The sequence below is a fragment of the Engystomops pustulosus genome, chromosome 5 (genome assembly GCF_040894005.1).
Source record: "Engystomops pustulosus chromosome 5, aEngPut4.maternal, whole genome shotgun sequence".
NCBI lineage: Eukaryota > Metazoa > Chordata > Amphibia > Anura > Leptodactylidae > Engystomops > Engystomops pustulosus.
In genome coordinates this window covers 67,759,770-67,777,896 of record NC_092415.1, presented here as the reverse complement: position 1 = coordinate 67,777,896, position 18,127 = coordinate 67,759,770, and the positions used below count along the sequence as shown (strand labels likewise).

The window sequence follows — 18,127 nt, the reverse complement described above, 5'->3', positions numbered from 1 at the left end:
TCCCGGTATTGGCTTCAATACATTCATATATTCATGTCATCTGGAAAAATAAAAGAAAGACATTTTAGTAATATTACTCAAGTGTCGTAAAAATATTTAGACATTCATTAGAGGTGTTATCACTTTGTGTCAACACATCCTATAGGATATCATAAAGGTCTCCAGGCTAGAGCATTGTCACATACATTTCAAATACCGGTCAACTTAAAATCAACATTAAGACCTTTTGGTCTAAGGGTGTCAAGGACATATATCCATTCTAACTCCTTCTTTTTCAAAATGCGTTCTCTGTCCCCTCCTCTACGCAATGGGGGTACATAATCGATCAATTGGAATCGTAAGTCCTTTTCTGTGTGGCCTGCCTCAATAAAGTGTTTCGGCACGGGTAAATCTCTCCTACCGCTACGTATTGTGTAGCGGTGTTGGTTGAATCTAGTTTTAAATTCGAGAGTAGTCTCTCCAATATAGATGAACCCACAAGGGAAGCTCAGTTTATAGATCACATAGCAGCTATCGCAGTTAAGGTAGTGTTTTATTTTATACTCAACATCATTGTGAAGGAACATCGCACCTTTATCCATTTGTTTGCAGTTGATACAACTGCGACAAGGATAAGAGCCCTTGTTTAGTTGACCCATAGTCAAATCGGACGTGGGGTCCATGCGAAAAACCAGACAAACAGGGATTATGGGTCAACTAAACAAGGGCTCTTATCCTTGTCGCAGTTGTATCAACTGCAAACAAATGGATAAAGGTGCGATGTTCCTTCACAATGATGTTGAGTATAAAATAAAACACTACCTTAACTGCGATAGCTGCTATGTGATCTATAAACTGAGCTGCCCTTGTGGGTTCATCTATATTGGAGAGACTACTCTCGAATTTAAAACTAGATTCAACCAACACCGCTACACAATACGTAGCGGTAGGAGAGATTTACCCGTGCCGAAACACTTTATTGAGGCAGGCCACACAGAAAAGGACTTACGATTCCAATTGATCGATTATGTACCCCCATTGCGTAGAGGAGGGGACAGAGAACGCATTTTGAAAAAGAAGGAGTTAGAATGGATATATGTCCTTGACACCCTTAGACCAAAAGGTCTTAATTAGAGATGAGCGAACACTAAAATGCTCGGGTACTCGTTATTCGAGACGAACTTTTCCCGATGCTCGAGTGCTCGTCTCGAATAACGAACCCCATTGAAGTCAATGGGAGACTCGAGCATTTTTCAAGGGGACCAAGGCTCTGCACAGGGAAGCTTGGCCAAACACCTGGGAACCTCAGAAAAGGATGGAAACACCACGGAAATGGACAGGAAACAGCAGGGGCAGCATGCATGGATGCCTCTGAGGCTGCTTAAACGCACCATTATGCCAAAATTATGGGCAACAGCATGGCCATGACAGAGTGACAGAATGAAGCTAGATAGCATCTAAAACATGCAATAATTGACCCTGACACTATAGGGGACGGCATGCAGAGGCAGCGGCAGCAGGCTAGAGAGTGTCATGGCGACATACCCTAAATGGACTCAGGCTTCAAACCAATGGGTGGCAGAGAGGAACCAAAGGAGGTGAGCAAGAAGTGCTCAAATAATATCGGTACATGATAAAAGTTTGCCAGTATATTTTGTGGATTACACAGCAGGGTGGCGACAAAGTTAACATGGAAGCCATGAAAACAACCCAAAATTCTGCCTGACACAGCTCGTTTGATAAGGGGACCATGTATGGAGGCAGTGAACTAGTAGTAGATTAAAGGTGCTGCAGTTAAAACTATGTTAGTTGGATCTTGGCATGGAGCTGGCGCTCCGCTGCCAGGCGAGCTTTCGCCAATCCAAGCCCCTGTCTCTAGGCTACTCCCCAAACAGCACTTCTAAGAACCTTTTGTATAAGATCAAGTGTAGTAGCGTTCTTATAAGTTTAGGATATGCCGGGTGAGGGGAATGTAAACAGATGCGCAAGAAGCGCATGATGCGCATGGAGCTGGCGCTCCGCTGCCAGGCGAGCTTTCGCAAATCCAAGCCCCTGTCTCTAGGCTACTCCCCAAACAGCACTTTTGTATAAGATCAAGTGTAGTAGCGTTCTTATAAGTTTAGGATATGGCGGGTGAGGGGAATGTAAACAGATGCGCAAGAAGCGCTGAAATAATATCCCTAAATGGTAAAAGTTTGCAAGTATATTTTGTGGATTACACAGCAGGGTGGCGACAAAGTTAACAACTTTGATGTGGAATCCATGAAAACAACCCAAATTTCTGCCTGACACACCTCGTTTGATAAAGGGACGATGTATGGAGGCAGCTATATGGACGACTTTTGGAGGTAGGAATGGAGACAACGTGTGGAGGCTGCTATGGAGACAATTTAATTTGGATAGTGCCTGTATGTGGCAGTCCCAAACATTTTTCAAACCAGAGGAGCAGGTAGGTGGCCCTCCAGTAAAATGGGATAGATTGAGTGCCTGTATGTGGCAGTCCCAAAAATTGTTCAAACCAGAGGAGCAGGTAGGTGGCCCTCCAGTAAAATGGAATAGATTGAGTGCCTGTATGTGGCAGTCCCAAAAATTGTTCAAACCAGAGGAGCAGGTAGGTGGCCCTGCAGTAAAATGGAATAGATTGAGTGCCTGTATGTGGCAGTCCCAAAAATGTTTCAAACCAGAGGAGCAGGTAGGTGGCCCTCCAGTAAAATGGGATAGATTGAGTGCCTGTATGTGGCAGTCCCAAAAATGTTTCAAACCAGAGGAGCAGGTAGGTGGCCCTCCAGTAAAATGGGATAGATTGAGTGCCTGTATGTGGCAGTCCCAAAAATGTTTCAAACCAGAGGAGCAGGTAGGTGGCCCTCCAGTAAAATGGAATAGATTGAGTGCCTGTATGTGGCAGTCCCAAAAATTCTTCAAACCAGAGGAGCAGGTAGGTGGCCCTCCAGTAAAATGGGATAGATTGAGTGCCTGTATGTGGCAGTCCCAAAAATGTTTCAAACCAGAGGAGCAGGTAGGTGGCCCTCCAGTAAAATGGAATAGATTGAGTGCCTGTATGTGGCAGTCCCAAAAATTCTTCAAACCAGAGGAGCAGGTAGGTGGCCCTCCAGTAAAATGGAATAGATTGAGTGCCTGTATGTGGCAGTCCCAAAAATTGTTCAAACCAGAGGACCGGGTAGGTGGCCCTCCAGAAAAATGGAATAGATTGAGTGCCTGTATGTGGCACTCACAAAAATTGTTTCAAACAGAGGACCGGGTAGGTGGCCCTCCAGAAAAATTAAATGCATGAAGTATAGCAAGAGCCAGTGGGCCCTGTCAAAAAATAGCCATTTTCCTCTGCTTTACTGTACAAAGAGGAGGAGAAGGAGGAAAATGAGGAGGAGGAGGAGGAGTGGATCAATTATTCAGGTTGAGCTTCCTTCACCTGGTGGAGATTGGAAATTCTGAGAAATCCAGCCTTTATTCATTTTAATAAGCGTCAGCCTGTCAGCGCTGTCAGTCGACAGGCGTGTACGCTTATCGGTGATGATGCCACCAGCTGCACTGAAAACCCGCTCGGACAAGACGCTAGCGGCAGGGCAGGCAAGAACCTCCAAGGCGTACAGCGCCAGTTCGTGCCACATGTCCAGCTTTGAAACCCAGTAGTTGTAGGGAGCTGTGTGATCATTTAGGACGATGGTATGGTCAGCTACGTACTCCCTCACCATCTTTCTGTAAAGATCAGCCCTACTCTGCCGAGACTGGGGACAGGTGACAGTGTCTTGCTGGGGTGACATAAAGCTGGCAAAAGCCTTGTAAAGCGTACCCTTGCCAGTGCTGGACAAGCTGCCTGCTCGCCTACTCTCCCTCGCTACTTGTCCCGCAGAACTACGCACTCTGCCGCTAGCGCTGTCAGAAGGGAAATACTGTTTCAGCTTGTGCACCAGGGCCTGCTGGTATTCATGCATTCTCACACTCCTTTCCTCTGCAGGGATGAGAGTGGCAAGATTTTGCTTGTACCGTGGGTCCAGGAGAGTGAACACCCAGTAATCGGTGCTGGAATAAATTCTTTGAACGCGAGGGTCACGGGATAGGCAGCCTAGCATGAAATCTGCCATATGCGCCAGAGTACCAACGCGTAAGAATTCACTCCCCTCACTGGCCTGACTGTCCATTTCCTCCTCCTCCAACTCCTCCAACTCCTCTTCTTCTGCCCATACACGCTGAACAGTGAAGGACTCAACAATGGTCCCCTCTTGTGTCTCGCCAACATTCTCCTCCTCTTCCTCCTCATCCTCCTCCACCTCCACCTCCTCCGATATGCGCTGAGAAACAGACCTCAGGGTGCTTTGGCTATCAACAAGGGAATATTCTTCCCCCGTCTCTTGTGACGAGCGCAAAGCTTCCGACTTCATGCTGACCAGAGAGTTTTTCAACAGGCCAAGCAGCGGGATGGTGAGGCTGATGATGGCGGCATCGCCACTGACCATCTGTGTTGACTCCTCAAAGTTACTCAGCACCTGACAGATATCAGACATCCACGTCCACTCCTCATTGTAGACTTGAGGAAGCTGACTGACCTGACTACCAGTTCTGGTGGAAGTTGACATCTGGCAGTCTACAATCGCTCTGCGCTGCTGGTAAACTCTGGATAACATGGTCAGTGTTGAATTCCACCTCGTGGGCACGTCGCACAACAGTCGGTGAGCGGGCAGTTGGAGGCGGCGCTGCGCTGCCCTGAGAGTGGCAGCATCTGGGCTGGACTTCCTGAAATGCGCACAGATGCGGCGCACCTTCGTGAGCAAATCAGACAGATTGGGGTATGTCTTGAGGAAACGCTGCACTATCAGATTTAACACATGGGCCAGGCATGGCACATGTGTCAGTCTGCCGAGTTGCAGAGCCGCCACCAGGTTACGGCCGTTGTCACACACAACCATTCCCGGCTTGAGGTTCAGCGGTGCCAGCCACAGATCAGTCTGCGCCGTGATGCCCTGTAATAGCTCTTGGGCGGTGTGCCTTTTGTCGCCTAGGCTCAGCAGTTTGAGCACCGCCTGCTGTCGCTTAGCGACGGCACTGCTGCTGTGCCTAGAGCTACCGACTGATGGCGCCGTGCCCACGGATGGTAGTTCGGAGGAGGAGGTGGAGGAGGGGTGGGAGGAGGAGGAGGCATAGTAGGCCTGAAACACCTGGACCGAGGTAGGCCCCGCAATCCTCGGCGTCGGCAGTATATGAGCAGCCCCAGGGTCAGTCTCGGTCCCAGCCTCCACCAAGTTAACCCAATGTGCCGTCAGCGATATATAGTGGCCCTGCCCGGCAGCACTCGTCCACGTGTCCGTGGTCAGGTGGACCTTGTCAGAAACGGCGTTGGTCAGGGCACGGATGATGTTGTCTGACACGTGCTGGTGCAGGGCTGGGACGGCACATCGGGAAAAGTAGTGGCGGCTGGGGACCGAATACCGAGGGGCGGCCGCCGCCATGAGGTTGCGAAAGGCCTCGGTCTCTACTAGCCTATAGGGCAGCATCTCCAGGCTAAGCAATCTGGAGATGTGCACATTAAGGGCTTGGGCGTGCGGGTGGGTTGCACTATATTTGCGTTTCCGCTCCAGCGTCTGGGGTATGGAGAGCTGAACGCTGGTGGATGCTGTGGAGGATCGTGGAGGCGACGATGGGGTTTTTGGGCCAGGGTCCTGGGCAGGGGGCTGACTAGCAGCTGACACAGGGGAAGGAGCAGTGGTGTGCACGGCCGGAGGTGAACGGGCTTGTTGCCACTGAGTGGGGTGCTTAGCATTCATATGCCTGCGCATACTGGTGGTAGTTAAGCTAGTAGTGGTGGAACCCCTGCTGAGCCTGGTTTGGCAAATGTTGCACACCACAGTCCGTCGGTCATCCGGTGTTTCCTTAAAGAACCTCCACACTTCTGAAGATCTAGCCCTCGCCGCAAGAGCCCTCACCACGGGAGCTTCACTAGTTGACAGTGGCGCTGATGCACCAGCTCTGGCCCTGCCTCTCCGTCTGGCCCCACCACTGCCTCTTCCAACCTGTTCAGGTCGAGGACTCTCCTCCGTCTCAGAAGCACTGTGTTCACCCGGCCTCTCAACCCAGCTTGGGTCTGTCACCTCATCATCCTCCGATCCCTCAGTCTGCTCCCCCCTCGGACTTCCTGCCCTGACAACAACTTCCCCACTGTCTGACAACCGTGTCTCCTCATCGTCGGACACCTCTTTACACACTTCCACTACGTCAAGAAGGTCATCATCACCCACAGACTGTGACTGGTGGAAAACCTGGGCATCGGAAAATTGCTCAGCAGCAACCGGACAAGTGGTTTGTGACTGTGGGAAGGGTCCAGAAAACAGTTCCTCAGAGTATGCCGGTTCAAATGGCAAATTTTCCTGGGAGGGGGCAGACTGGGGGGGAGGAGGCTGAGGTGCAGGAGCTGGAGGAGTGGGGATTTCGGTGACATGGGTGGACTGCGTGGAAGACTGACTGGTGGTGGACAAATTGCTCGAAGCATTGTCAGCAATCCACGACATCACCTGTTCGCACTGTTCTGGCCTCAACAGTGCTCTACCACGAGTCCCAGTAACTTCAGACATGAACCTAGGGAGTGTAGCTCTGCGGCGTTCCCCTGCTCCCTCATCAGCAGGTGGTGTCTCACCCCGCCCAGGACCACGGCCTCTGACCCCTGCAGTAGTTGGACGCCCACGTCCCCGCCCTCGTCCTCTACCCCTAGCCCTGGGGTTAAACATTTTTAAAATGAGAGTTATAACTTTTTTTTTTTTTTTACTTTTTTTTTTTTTTTTTGTGTGTTTTTTTTGTGTTTTTTGTTTTTTTTTGTGTTTTTTGTTTTTTTTTGAGTTTTTAGAACCAAACAATCCTATCCTATTGCTATGGCTATTTTCTAGCCAAGTATCAAAGGAAGCACACTACTATGCCAGATGAGATGACACTGAGTTATTGCCTAATAGAAATCCAACCCCTACTGAATTTTGCCACTTCAGCCTTTGCTATGGATATGTGCGCCACTAAGCGCAGAACACAGCGGTCGCAAGTCTCACTACAAATTGCTCAGAATTGGCAAGTACATGCACTGCAGAAACTACAGCCACCAGCAGATCAACCAGAAATCAAATATATAGAACGCTACTGTAGGCTTCAAGAAGCTATTTGTATTCTCCTATGGCTATTTTCTAGCCAAGTATCAAAGGAAGCACACTACTATGCCAGATGAGATGACACTGAGTTATTGCCTAATAGAAATCCAACCCCTACTGAATTTTGCCACTTCAGCCTTTGCTATGGATATGTGCGCCACTAAGCGCAGAACACAGCGGTCGCAAGTCTCACTACAAATTGCTCAGAATTGGCAAGTACATGCACTGCAGAAACTACAGCCACCAGCAGATCAACCAGAAATCAAATATATAGAACGCTACTGTAGGCTTCAAGAAGCTATTTGTATTCTCCTATGGCTATTTTCTAGCCAAGTATCAAAGGAAGCACACTACTATGCCAGATGAGATGACACTGAGTTATTGCCTAATAGAAATCCAACCCCTACTGAATTTTGCCACTTCAGCCTTTGCTATGGATATGTGCGCCACTAAGCGCAGAACACAGCGGTCGCAAGTCTCACTACAAATTGCTCAGAATTGGCAAGTACATGCACTGCAGAAACTACAGCCACCAGCAGATCAACCAGAAATCAAATATATAGAACGCTACTGTAGGCTTCAAGAAGCTATTTGTATTCTCCTATGGCTATTTTCTAGCCAAGTATCAAAGGAAGCACACTACTATGCCAGATGAGATGACACTGAGTTATTGCCTAATAGAAATCCAACCCCTACTGAATTTTCCCACTTCAGCCTTTGCTATGGATATGTGCGCCACTAAGCGCAGAACACAGCGGTCGCAAGTCTCACTACAAATTGCTCAGAATTGGCAAGTACATGCACTGCAGAAACTACAGCCACCAGCAGATCAACCAGAAATCAAATATATAGAACGCTACTGTAGGCTTCAAGAAGCTATTTGTATTCTCCTATGGCTATTTTCTAGCCAAGTATCAAAGGAAGCACACTACTATGCCAGATGAGATGACACTGAGTTATTGCCTAATAGAAATCCAACCCCTACTGAATTTTCCCACTTCGGTCTTTGCTATGGATATGTGTGCCACTAAGAGCTAAACACAACGGTAGCAAGTCCCCCTGCTAATTCCTCACAAAATGGTAAAAGATGCAAATTAAAATAAAAAAAGTAGAACGTTATTGTAGCCCTAAGAAGGGCTGTTGGGTTCTTTGAGAATCACTCCTGCCTAACAGTAAGCTAATAGAACACCCTAACGCTTTCCCTGACCAGCAGCAGCTCTCTCCCTAGCGGCATCCAGAGACAGAATGATCCGAGCAGCGCGGCCAGCGGCTAGTCTATCCCAGGGTCACCTGATCTGGCCAGCCAACCACTGCTATCGACGTGTAAGGGTACCACGTCATGCTGGGTGGAGTGCAGAGTCTCCTGGCTTGTGATTGGCTCTGTTTCTGGCCGCCAAAAAGCAAAACGGCGGGAGCTGCCATTTTCTCGAGCGGGCAAAGTATTCGTCCGAGCAACGAGCAGTTTCGAGTACCCTAATGCTCGACCGAGCATCAAGCTCGGACGAGCATGTTCGCTCATCTCTAGTCTTAATGTTGATTTTAAGTTGACCGGTATTTGAAATGTATGTGACAATGCTCTAGCCTGGAGACCTTTATGATATCCTATAGGATGTGTTGACACAAAGTGATAACACCTCTAATGAATGTCTAAATATTTTTACGACACTTGAGTAATATTACTAAAATGTCTTTCTTTTATTTTTCCAGATGACATGAATATATGAATGTATTGAAGCCAATACCGGGAGTCTCCTCACCATCCGACACCACCATATGCTGCCATCTACTTTAAATTTTGCTACTTTTTCGTTTTTTGCCTTTTTTGGATTTGTTGCTTCACCTTGTTGTCTACTCTTGTACAATTTCCCTTAATAAATCAAGGTACCCACGGTACCAGTTAATGTACCCAGTGGTCATATTATGTGCCAAGGGAGTGGCTTTCCTGTGTAGGGTTAACATGGGGAGTAGTGGCACCGGATCCGTATCCCCTGACAAGCTAATTGGATGCTGCAGGGTGAATTAGATGCCCGTGGGTTCTGTCTCCTGAATACGCAGGGACCTGACCCGTCACCTCCTCTTTCATTGGCCATTATTGGCCCCTCGGACACTAAAAGTGCCGACTCTGTATAACTATATATGCCCTCTTTTTGTGCCATTGACCCTGATCTATTCAGCGTTACACACGCATATAATTTACAATGTACCGCTTTGCATTACACCGACTGGTTCTAGTAATATGAGTGACAGCAGAGCATTAGTGACGTTGGTCTCCTAGACAACGGTATAGCAGCATTTCCGGTCATGCGCATTACACCTCCTTTGGCTTGCGTTCCATATGTGCGTATAACGCACGGAGGCTATCGGCGCGCTCACAGGCTGGTTTTTTCCCTCTGCAGCGCGTGGATGGGATGGTGAGATCCTGGAATCTTTTGTCATTGTTTTTGTTTGTAACACTGCACTTAGCACTTTATAATACACAATCTTGATGATATTTGTAAAATCAATGGTATGTACTGTACCACAGCACATGCACTTTCACTATGTATATATTTATTGATGATTTTGTGGATATTTAATGCCTATCATGTTTGTAAATTTAGACGGGATATGCAAATTAGGGGGCGGGGCTACTTAATCATGTGATCACTCTGTTTGGTATATATATGAGCTCCACTGTCTTCACTTGGCTTGAAAAAGGCTCCCTGGAGCCGAAACGTCGCTGCTTATGTACTTTAATGTACTCTAACATGGAATAAAGAACACCACTTTTTCACTGAATACCTTGGAGTGCTGCCTATTTTCAATTACCTACCTCTGGAGGACCTAAAGCCTGGTTCTGAGTGCCTGCACCCACCACTGCTATTTCTTTGATGTGCTGTTTTGGACTTTCCCTACGTATCTATCTATCTATCTATCTATCCATCCATCTATCTAATATCTATCTATCTATCCATCTCATATCTATCTATCACGATTTGGGTAACTAATCCAATTGCAAAAGTGCTTAAAATTACCTGCCCTACAACATATCAAAAGTTCTTTGAAATGACGGTTACAATTTAAGTGAAACGTGGCTATTGAGCTTTTAAAGCAGACAAATTTGTTCACTTATACAATACCTAAAATCAAAGGTAAATCAGTAAAATGTACAATCAGAAACTGGACAGCAGAACTGTCAGTAAGAATGCCCATATTCATAAGGTGCAGTGGAAGTCAACACTCTCCAAGGCATGAGGATTCTCAAACCTTTCAGTGAGTAACAACATCCTCAAAAGGATTTTGAAAAGTGACCTTAACAGAACTCAAAATCACACAGAAAATCAGGGGCTCTGGATACACCCTCCAGAGACCCTGTGGCAAACGTTTTATAGACCGCGTGCCCAAGCTACAACTAAAGTCCACTTATTTACTGTGAAGTGCCAACAATGCATTTTAAGCAGTTACTAGTTGCTCCCACATGTTTCAATTGTATCAGCCCTTGAGGCCACCATTACAGTTGAAAGAAGGAGGGCAAATTCAAACTATCATTGTAGCTTCTCTCCAGAGTCTCTCTGTAGAAGAAGAATGAAGGGTCCAGCAGGGTGACTTTCAAATATATTGCAGTTCTGTCAAAACCTTCTCACTTTTCCTGCAGTTCCAAACAGCCAAAGAAGTGTCGCTTTAAAATAGCGGTGAGAGCAGTGTCTGTAAAGTTGCGTGGGACTGCAGGAAGATTTGGTTGATTTGTTCCTGTCTGGTAAACTCTATCCTGGGGTGACAATCTGGGTGCCCACAGAAATCGCTCTGAGTGCCACCTCTGGCACCCGTACCATAGGTTTGCCACCACTGCCCTAAGGTATGTATTATAACCCTAGATAGACTTGTGCATATAAAAGCCCCTGTCAATTTTATGTATGCACTTATCCTTTAAATTTTGCTGGGGTCAAATAGGGAGAACTTATTTTATAAAAGAACAAGGATGTGTATAATATACAGTACTTGGATCACCTGCGTACAAGTGACTTATTATACCATGTTATGCTTACATGCTTTGTGGAAGAGTGCTGTTAGAATTATAGTACTGAACTTATTCAGTAAGGATTTCACACACTGCCAGATCTGTTTGAAATAATTTTTGGCCAGAAGAAGATGCCTTTCTAGTGTTGGATTGTATCTCCTACATATAGCAGTCCCTTAATGAACTTTTTTTTTATCTTAGTTTTGGATGCCCCCAAATCATGGAACCTCCAAAATAAAAAATTACAAATTGGAAGAATAAATAAAAATATATAGCATTTAAATGCTTACTTCACTACTTCTCCAGGTTCTCCAAAAACAGAACTCAACTTCTAAACACGTGCTCATTTGGTGCCAATAGACAATCTTCTGCAAGATCCTTTGTGATCACATACAATATCTGAAAACATACAGCTATTTCCTCATGTTTGTCCATGAATGCAGCTACATGTAAATAAATAGCATGACCTTGTGAATTGTTGATGAAAGGCTTAATGCATATGGCTCAGGGTCTTTTTCAGGGAGTCAAAAGGTTTATTTGATGAATGGCTCTCTGCTGTGGTGAAAGAGGAGGGTGGACCCTAGGAATAATCATTTAGGTGACAAATTGACATAAAGTGCAACATCATGAAAGCTAATATGGCTGTCAAGTGTAATGTATCTAAAGCTTCTAACAGAAACTCCAATGCCAATGTGAACAAGGATGAAGAATAAAATAAATGCAGAAGAAATTTGGAGCAACGAACTGAGCTTTTCACATAAAGCTTTTGCTGCAGAGTCAAATTTTCTTCTTTTAGTTTGAAGCCTTATAGCTGCTTTTGTTGCAAATTTGGTAACATATTTAATTATATTAACTTTGCTATGAACCTGTATTAAGATTGTACATAGTCTTGTGCCTTATCTAAAAATGCGAATGGAGGTTTGGGTTTTTCATATTTATTTCTACAGTCCTGAAGACCAAAAGTTGTTGTGTTAAAGGGAATCTGTCACCAGGAGACCCATATTTAGCACTCTCCCAGTCCCCACAGAGCATAGTACAATAGGTTTTACAAGAAAAAGAAATGTTATATTGTTCCTTTCAATACCATGTGTTTTGTGACTAGGCACGAGGCACCTGGGAGTGGCTATTAAAGAGCAGCCCCCACCCCACCCTTGGGAAACAGCTCCTCCATGTGACCTTTTCAAATAAATGAATCAATCCCATCACTCAGGAGTAGCTGGAGCAGGGGGCTTCACTAAGCCAAGTGAGTGTTTTCATATATTTGAAAAGGACACATGGAGTAGCGGTTTCCCAAGGGTTTGGGGGTAACTGCTCCTTTCCAGCCACACCGAGGGGACGAGTGCCTAGTCACACAGCACATGGTATTGAAAGGTACTATATAATTTTTTTTTTTTTCTGTAAAACCTATTTTTTATACATTGTATGTACTATGCTCTGTGGGAACAGGGGGAGTGCTAAAATGGGTCTCCTGGTGACAGGTTCCCTTTAAAAGGAACTTGCCATTCAAAATAAAACTATGATTAGAAAGCAATGCCCTTATGCCTAAATGGATCATTTCCATGGCTGCAATGTTAAAAAATAAGTTTGTAAACTTCTATGCAGCTCAATGTGCAACGTGCATGTGCAGTGTACACTTCACTGCCTTGCCTCCCTGTTCCTGACTGACAGGTCTCAATTCTACCAGCACCACTAGAGACAGTCTGCCAATATGAAACTATAGACATATACAGATGTAAATATACAGATAGTAAATACTGTGTCAAATGTTTTACACAATGCCTTGCTGGAATGTTGAGAGAAAACTCTGTTACATCATTCAGCACTTCATGTCATGTGACTAGGGTGATGTCATCTAAGATCCTTTAACCTCTAACATTGTAAAATGAACCCCATGTATGTATCTGATCACATGAAATTAGAGCAGCTTCCATGGAGGCATGGAGAGAACTCATCAAATGAGGTGCTGAATTGTGGGAAGATGCCTAAGGCATGGGGAGGAGCTGCAGCACAGGGTCGAGGAGGCCACACACCCCTTGACAGCTGTATGCTAGATAAAATAACAGAGTTGATTTCATGGGGATGTGAGGAAAACAATCTTTTAGCTATTTGAAGGGTGGCTTTTAGTTAATATGGTTCTATTCGAACTTGTTACTAGCTGTATTTAGGAAAAATGTGTTGACAGGTTCCCTTTAAACTGGGCTTTTTATAAATTATTGACATCCTATTGTAGGTCATTAGTAGAAAAGGAATCTGGAAAACTCCTTTAAGAGATTTGTGTAGAACTAGATATAGAACAGCCATCCAAAAAAACCTGTTGTCTAGTGTACCAATATTGGTTGATATTGCATTTACCTTTATTCCACGCCAGCTTTTCCTGCAAGTGATAGTAATCATTCAGAAAATATTACTTCTCAATGAAACCATTACCAGCTATGCATACCTATAGAGAGCAATTAGCATGTTTTACATTTTTTTATTATAACATTATTACTGAAAGAGTGACATATTCACTGATCTTCATCCATTAACCTTTAGTTCACTCGTTCATCTGTCAGTAGAACCTTAAAACTGACATAGTTTCCCGTTATGAGGAGAATAATGTATATAAATCTATGTGGCCTTATCAGTGGGGAATACTTTGCTATTAGCCAGTCTTCCAAAGGCCTAAAGACTATTTTTTTTGCAGAACATTTGATATTTGACGCACAATTTGACTGTATATGGGGGTCATTTACTAAGGGCCGATTCGCGTTTTCCCGACGTGTTACCCGAATATTTCCGTTTTGCGCCGATTGTACCTGAATTGCCCCGGGTTTTTGGCGCACGCGATCGGAATTTGGCGCATCGGCGCCGGCATGCGCGCGACGGAAATCGGGGGGCGTGGCCGAACGAAAACCCGACGTATTCGGAAAAACCGCCGCATTTAAAAAAAAAATTGTGTCGCGAAAATTTCACTCACCTTCATCCTGGGTAGGCCGGTGTATTTCGAGGCATTCCAGCGGACTTCAGCGCAGCAGCGCCACCTGGTGGACGGCGGAGGAACTGCATTGATGAATCCCGGCCGGACCCGAATCCAGCGCAGAGAACGCGCCGCTGGATCGCGAACGGACCGGGTAAGTAAATGTGCCCCTATAAGTCTTCAGTAATTCCTTGAATCCAGTGTAGATTTTACATCGGGGCAGAATATTTCCTTTTTTCTGCTTCTCTTCATTCCCATCAGTATCATCCTCTATGAACATTTCCTTATGTCAAGTTGCTAGCTAGTTCTTTCTAACTCCATATTAGTAACCACTTAATCATAAGCCTAAGATATATCTTTTAAGACAGAGATCAGAATGAGAGGTGTGATCTACTCTTTTTCCTGTCATCCCATTTCCTAGAATCTGAACTCCTAAGAAATTAATAAGATACAGCACGTACATGGGCTTTAAAGTGTATAGTAGACATAAGAGCTTAGCTGTACAGCCTTTACATCATGGCTTGTTATTTATTAGAGATAAAGGTTTTGTTGGACTTATGACTAATAGATTTTGAGAATTTGATGACATTTATCAAGCCGTTAAGATCAGACATGAAGACAATTAGTAAGTTTAAAAAAAAACTATTACAGTTATTTTTTTCACCTCGGTAACAGTTCGAATGCTATTTTCCTATATATTTAACATTTTGTAACATTTTGACTTTATGCAACAATGTAAAAACAATGGTAAAAACAATGGTTATGCTCACATAACAAGGTCTTGCCTATTAGAACATAATGCTTGTTCTATTTTCCCCACTTCTTTCCTGTATGTGACTATTTCCATTTGATTCTTAAGCCTAGTTCATGCAACAATAATTGTAATGTATTAATTATATTTTAAAAAATTGTAAACTCATAGTCTAAATAAATATTCTAAATTACTAAAAGAATACCAAAAATAAGATTAAAATATATAGAATAAAGGAAGAGACTGGTATACTGCATGAACAAGCATTCAGTTACAGATGCATAAAATCAAGCATATGACAATGGGAGCTCCAGACCTACAGGTTTGCGTCCAACCTTACAGAAATTTAAAAAAATCTTTTAAATTCTCTAAAGTCTTGTGGATAGTTATGAATGGACCTCAACTTCAAAGATAAGGTCCGTTATGAACATGGAAGGTTTGGGTATTCCAGACTGGATTCCAATTAGAAGTTCACAATGGGGTCCATCTCAAACCCGTTAATGCCCTCAAATGGGTCTGGCTACAGTTTAAATGTTGCTGACAAAATCAGCAGAGACATTTAAATGGATAAACTGTATATGGGTGTGAATGGTGGAAGGTCCGGGTTATATCTATGTATAAATTTAGACGTTAGGTATAATGTTGATGGAATATAAGAAACTCTGAGGGTTTAACTTCAAATCCTTTCGAATTATAGAATATTGATCTAAATTTGTATATTTAACCATTGTAAAAATGTTATACAGTTCTGTGTCAAATATGTGACAATCATTTGTGCATTTCTTACCATGTACAATTTTGGGGAAAAAGGGGACTAATGCAGCTTTTTACTTTTATGTCTCCTTAAATAGGACATACAACTGGTTGTGAAACCACCCTTAAAATTGGATTTGAACCATTTCAAAAGTTGTTATTCAAGAGTCATAGTCAGTTTTTTATTCTTTAACACCTCTGGACATCATTGCAACAGCAGCTCAAGACTGCTACCACTCCTATTATAATTCCAATGTGGGTTAAAGCTGACATCTCTGGGTCTGAATACACTGATCTGAAGCTCCCGGGGTCAAGCAGAGAATACTCAAATGGATATTTAGTTCTAGGCAGGAGCAGATGGACAGAATCCAGAATACAAGTCGTAACATAGACAGGGAGATTTTAAGGTACGGACCATAGATCAGCTTGGCAAAAATGGATCAGAATCTGGTCTAGCCAGGGTCATCATCAAAGCAGTATAGAAAGTTCTAGTCTTGGGGAAAAAAACCTTGGTCACAACAGGTAACTCCAGAAAAGCAGATACAACACACCTTCCCATTTACCATAAAGGATGATAATGTTTAGGCATAAAAAACCTTATCACCAGTAATATACATTCAGTGCAAGTGTACACAATTGGTGTGGGCACACTGACCGTTAAAAGCTAAGGAACTGAGGCGCAGGCAAGCCTTATGAACAATAAGCTTTTGGTGGCTAGCTGCAGCTGGAAAATGTGCTAATCAAAGGGAACCGTAACATAGTAGGCACTGACTACCACTGTTGGCAATGGCTGACCATCCAATGTATCTGACCTTAACTCTTCTCCTGGCTGGACATTATTATTGGGATAATATGGTAAATAGTTAATTAGAAGCCATGAAACAAGAGAATTGAGTCCTCTGCTTCCTTCACCATTATCTGTTAACTAACACAACTGATGAATGTGTTGGACCAGGACTGATCTGTGCTTAAGGATCTATCAGGTAGTTTATCAATATTTTAAGCCTAAAGTACGCCTTGAAGCGAAATGTAGTTATACGTACTGTAGTATTGAAATAATTGTGTTCTGTGAAGTTTTGAATGTCCTTGGACACTTTGAAATCCATAGCTCGAATATACTTGGATGCAAGGCTGGCAATATGCTACTCTGTATTGATTGTGTGAATTATGTGTAAACACACAGCTTGTTACTTGCATAGCACAACTGGAGACAACAATCGGTAGAGAAGGTCATTGTCCTGATTTACAACCTAATCATTTTGTCACTCAAGTCAAGAATGACAAACAAACTCAAAAAACAACCTGGCCTTGTATGGTTTATGAACTGCAAAATTTATTTGGCTGCAATATTATGAAGTTTTCTAGTCAATTGCGCTTGTTTGTAAATAAAGTTTAATGAAACTGCACATTTTTATTTTAGCATAACCAAAGAAGCAATAACAGTAAATTGATAGATTTTACAGCACTTTTTTTACCTGGTTGTCAATTAAACATTAAATCTACTCCAAATAATGGCTTTCATAATATCTGTTAGATTTGATCAGCCTATAAATACTGACATTATCTTCATAGCTGGGTGTAAATTAAAGCTTCAAAGTATAGATCCTCTTTGTTAGGGAAGTCAAAGCAGAGTATAACTCATACACTACATTAGTGATAACAATTGATTAGATCGTAGAAACTAATTACAGGTGATATCTGGAGGGGAAAATATTCTTCTTATCTTATCTTTCTGTTTAATCTACTGTGAAAACTAATACAGTCTCAAATGCAGAATGAAAATGATCTATTTATTTTAGTTGAGTTTTGTTGAACATGAAATATACAATATATAGTGATAGGTTACAGGGGAAATATAGAATAAACAGACATTATTTAGTAGTCACAATATTACTCTTCAATTTGCTGTTAAAGCTATACTGATGTTTGTGGTGGAGGTCACTTAGGTTGGTTGGGTTCATACAAGTTTGCTAACATAGAAGATGACCATCACAAGAGCGCAGCATATAAGGAAGAGCCAGAATATAAAAGATGGGAGTGTATCCTGGTAGTGAATGTGCCAACATCAGCCATAGCGCACCTTTACGGAACAATAATCAGTGCTTAGATTCTACCCTCCTCCAAAACCCTAATATCAGATGGGTTTTAGTCTACTTCTTACTCTGTGGACCTGTTTTTTCTCTGCCGGAATGAGTCACTCAAGACCAATGCAGCTCTGGATCATATAAAAGTGATTGAAAAGGGGACTAATGCAGCTTTTTACTTTTATGTCTCCTTAAATAGGACATACATATTATAACAACTGGTTGTGAAACCACCCTTAAAATTGGATTTGAACCATTTCAAAGTGATTGAAAACTACATCCAGGCGATAAACAATGACATCAGCCTCATTGTCCAATGACCCAGCCAACCTGTTAACATAAAACTTGTGAAATGCATTGTGAAGTATTTGTATAAAACTATTTGTAGCTGCTGCTAATAACACCCACCACAATGGGTGTCTCTATTAAATTCCTTTTAAGGGAAACTTTAACATTCTGTTGCCT

The 18,127-nt window shown here is 43.4% G+C and overlaps 1 protein-coding gene across 4 annotated transcripts in view; it reads right to left on the bottom strand.

Annotated features, from left to right (window-relative positions):
• The window catches only part of CDH7 (cadherin 7), a 161,604-nt gene that overhangs the window by 49,218 nt on the left and 94,259 nt on the right, over positions 1–18,127 (bottom strand). The gene's annotated exons all lie outside the window — the stretch shown is intronic.